The sequence below is a fragment of the Carya illinoinensis genome, chromosome 13 (genome assembly GCF_018687715.1).
Source record: "Carya illinoinensis cultivar Pawnee chromosome 13, C.illinoinensisPawnee_v1, whole genome shotgun sequence".
NCBI classification, from domain to species: Eukaryota; Viridiplantae; Streptophyta; class Magnoliopsida; order Fagales; family Juglandaceae; genus Carya; species Carya illinoinensis.
Window position 1 is genome coordinate 15,798,444 of NC_056764.1, and position 4,717 is coordinate 15,803,160.

Sequence of the window (4,717 nt, forward strand, 5' to 3'; positions counted from 1 at the left end):
TTACAAAAAACTAGAAAACTGACAGTGACTGAAAACACGCAATTTCATAGGTTGATGAGAATTTATAAATCTTCCACTTAGTCTATATAGATGCACTGAGCGCCTATTTATTGGTTGTAGTGGTCTTGCATTTGTGTCTGACTCCTGCAAAAAATGAGTAACAACCATCTTTAATTACTAGATGCAATATACACTTCGAGAGGGACCCCTCCCCTGAGAAAGAAATTGAAACTTTGATGAGATATGTACATGTTTGATATATACAGGAATAATCGAGTGTGAGAGTGGATATATTCACGTCATGAACGGCCACGCGAAGCAACCTAACTTGTTCTCGTGTAACAGTCGTCAGCTGATCACGAGTTAACTTGATCAGAATGATTTACATCTTTAATAACAATACATGAAGAGTTGGCAAAAGAGAGAAACAAATTACATATGAGTTTTGTTACATACAAATACAGTCGCACACTAATCTGTGTACCAATACTGATTTATTCATACTTAAAATTTAAATTAATATTATTTTCAATAAAATTTATTTTTAACTAATCACATCATATTAATACACAGATTAGTGCACAATTATATTTATAACTATATTTTTCCATTACATATATACCTTTCTCACGATGGTCCATACAACATTTTGAGTACAAGGGGGAATTGTAAGGGACCCAATATATCTGTAATACTTTCTACTGCCTATCCTTACGTTCTTTGGGTCGACGATTCTCATCGTTGTCACTTCTTCTTTGTTACCGGCAACGGCTGACAGCTGATGCCTCATCTGTACGTAGACATACACAACACAAGCCATTAGAGAGAGAGAGAGAGAGAGAGAGAGAGAGAGAGTCTTTGATTTTACCGATGACAAGAAAGAATCAGGAAGTCCAATCGTGTACGTAATTCCAACCACAGCAACTTTTCCATTGGAACTCTTATGGACCATGTGCACCTCTAGATCAAACTTCCGGCCATTTATAGTGTTTTCAGAGGGTGAGTGCCAATGGCTTTGCTGGAGTACATATTGATTACCATTTATTTCAATATATCCTGCGCCGCCCTCCCACTCTAGCTGCATTCACACACATTAATTAATCAAGAAGAAGAATGATCACTTCCTTCAAAGAAATCATGAGGAACGAAAAATAATTTGCAGATTTCTTAAGACTTGCGCATGCTCTTTACCAGAAAATCTCACCAAACCCAGAAAATCGCACCTTATTGCATTCTCGTTATTTATTTCATTAATTTCTCTTTAATAATTCCCTCTTGATGATCTTTTGCTTAGCATCATGTCATGGCCTCTATTTTTGGGAGTGGCATTAGTGGGACGGTAATTCCGATTAAGGTTGGATTTAGGTATTGAGAATTGTTGATGTATGTTGTAAATTAATATTAGTGAAAAAGTAGATGAAAAGTAATAATAGAATATTGAATAGTAGTAAAAAGTAATTAATAGTAACAAAAAATATGTGAAAAGTAATAATAAAGTAATAAATAGTAGTATAATATGTGTGGAGTATATTGAGAAGTGTTGAGATACACCCAAACACACCCTAAGTCTCCCTAATGGGAAACTATTTACACGCTTTCATTCAGAAAATCAATTGGAGATTGCATTGATCCATCTTTGCACAAGCTCTAGTCAGGGTGAATCTCTCCCCATTGAGACGGTCCCTTTCCACTTCTCTCACTGTAGTCAACTTCTCGTTCATCATTTGCACCATTAAGGATAGGGGAATGAATACATTTATCTTATGACAGCACCTTTACTTCACAAATTTAGAAAAACAAGGAATGTCTATACATCACCAAAAGCTAAATACAATGGTACAGAAGTTAGGTGAAAACAAGCATTATTATTATTATTATTATAGATAGATTATTAAAAGAAAGTGAAAGAATAATGTATTGAAAATTTGGACCTCCTAAATTCACTCTCATAGGATTTATCATTTGCAAGAATAATAAGAAAAATAGAGAAATAATAATAATAAGATTTTACTTGAAAACTCCTAAATAGGAAAAAATCTACCAGAACTAAAGAAGAAAAATTCACTATATGAAAACTACTATAATCACATAATTCTTCTCTTCACCGCAAATACACTCACAAACCTTCTCTACTAGCAAAAGTTTAACTTTCATCCTTTCTTCTTTTTATACAAAAAGGTCAATAGAGAAATTTAACTAGAGTAAAAAGTTACTAAATAAGCTATCAACTGGTGTACTTAAATCAAGGAGACTTAAACTCCTTATATAGGCCCAAGGCCTTTGCTCTCATTCACTTCCCATCCATGTGGGACAAAACAAAAATGATCAAAAGTCAACAATTTTCACCTTGTGACTTTGACTGGTTTCACAATAAAACTCTACCTTAATGAAGATTTTCATAACTTATACTATTATGCTTCACCATAAAAGCACACTCATTCAGAATAAACCAATTCCAAGCATTTCACTTCGGTTCATGTCGAAGACAACTTTGCTGAAAATTATGGTGTAACTTTTACGTTTAGCTTTCCTGAAAATTCATCAGCCATCGATATGAATGAACACCACAGACCCTGCATCAATACTAAACCAATGGCTGTGTGCATACTTGTAAACTCGCTAACATTAACACATCCTCTATCATGTCAACTTTGGAAATTAACGACATGCCATTAGAATGTACATGTCCCTTTTTACAAGAAATCATCTTTTATGGAGAGAGATACAATGTTAGCATCATTACCAATATCTTCATTCACTGATTTGGAGCCACTTTCTGAACCTGCTCCAACTCTTGGACCATTTTTTTTAGCATGCTCAGATTATCCACACCCCCAACAAATTGCTTTCTTCTTTATGGAGTTCTTCATCTTCCCATTTTCAGCTACTACCAATACTAAGTTATCAGGTGGATAATTTCTTCCACCACCTAGTCTTCTCTCTTCAGAAAAGAGTTTACCGATAACGTCTGAAAAAATTATTTTCTTTTTTCTATGTATCAAAATAGGTTTCATATGCTCATAGAAAGATGGAAGAGACCAAATGAGCCTCAATGCTTGATTTTCATCATTAATTTTAACTCTAATAGATTTCAGCTCAGAGACAATGCCATTAAGAACACTTAAATGATCCAAAATAGTTGTACCTTCACTCATTTGCAGTGTATGAAACTACTCCTTCCGATACACCCTTTTTTGAGACGCCCTTAAACTGATACAACTCTTCAAGCTTTTCTCAGAATTCATTTGTCTTAGATATTTCATGCACATTTGCAAGAACATTCTTGACTAGGTACAGACGTACCGCACTTGCTGTTCTCAAATCCAGATTCTCCCAATTTTCATTGCTCATTCCAGATCTGCTCTTTTCACTAGTTATGCTAGTGTCACTGCTGCCTTCAGGGGTTGGTCTACCCCTTCAATGCCTTGTGCAATCCTGATTGAATCAAAACATCCTTGACTTGTACTTGCCACAAGCTAAAATTGATTTTTCATCAAATTTCTCCACCTCAAATTTGATAGGATTTGAAACCTTATTTTCTAACATTGCTTTGATAAATTTACCGTAAAAATGAATAGTACCTCATTAAGTAGGTTTCCAAAAAATATTGGAGGGTTGCAATAGACACGTTTAAAATTTCTAATCTCCCAGACAAAACTTGATTAGACTGTACATATCCACACTACCACACCAAAACTCTATCCCACAAAAAGAACCTAGTGGCTTTGATACCATTTGTTGGGAATTTAAACCTTCCAAACTCACCCCCCCTCCGATCTACCCTCTGTAGGAATAATAAGAAAAATAGAAAAATAATAAAATAAGATTTTACGTGGAAACTCTTAAATAAAAGAAAAACCATCAGACGCAAAGAAGAAAAATTTATTATATGAAAAATTGTTACAATTATACAATTCTTCTCCTCTGGGATGAATGCAAAACAAGAATTGGGTTACTGGCTAGCTTCATCTTTTCGATCTTGGAATTTCCACGATTTTGCAACATGTGTTGGAGAGGTTTGCATATATATACACACGTGGCACCAAATGTTTCTATGCGCATTGAAGAAAGACGTTTGAAAATTGAAATCTTTTTCTTGTTTATTCGCCAAATGTCCATTTCAGCTAGGCGGTTTGAAAAATAGGAGCATAATAAGAAGTTGCCTCCACCCCCCCCCCCCCCCCCCCCCCCCCCCCCCCCCCCTTTCTCTTTATTTTCATCAATATATTAATTAATTACTGTTTAGAAGACGACCCAGGTGACCTTTTTGTCGTTCTTTTACTGGCGTATTGGTGTAAGCAATAGTGTGAAACCAAATACTTTCTGAAATAAATCTGACTAAAACTCCGAAGGAAAACTTTCATTTGGCTATCGAGATTCGAAACATGTGGTTCGGAAACAAGCAAACAAAGGGCCAGGCAGCAAAATACAATTACTAAATAATGGACACCTAATGATTCCGGCCTCCAGCATGCAAATAATATAACGTAGAAGTTGGCAATCGATTCTTCTGTTGCAGGTTTTTTTATTCTTTTTGATAAAGTGGTTGTGTACTGGGTCAAAAAAAAAAATGAACCACAGCAGACAGGTCGAGGGCGAAAGGTGTTTCAACTCCAAGTTTAAACATTATTGAACTCATTTCATTGATCATGTGGATGACTGTTTTGAGAAACATCTAGAGTATCATTTGTCTCCATTATGTTTTGTAGAGCCTCAA

General features: G+C 35.2%; 1 pseudogene; it reads right to left on the reverse strand.

Annotated features, from left to right (window-relative positions):
- LOC122290991 lies at positions 1–2,668 on the reverse strand (annotated as a pseudogene).
- Positions 2,669–4,717: the final 2,049 nt, after the last annotated feature.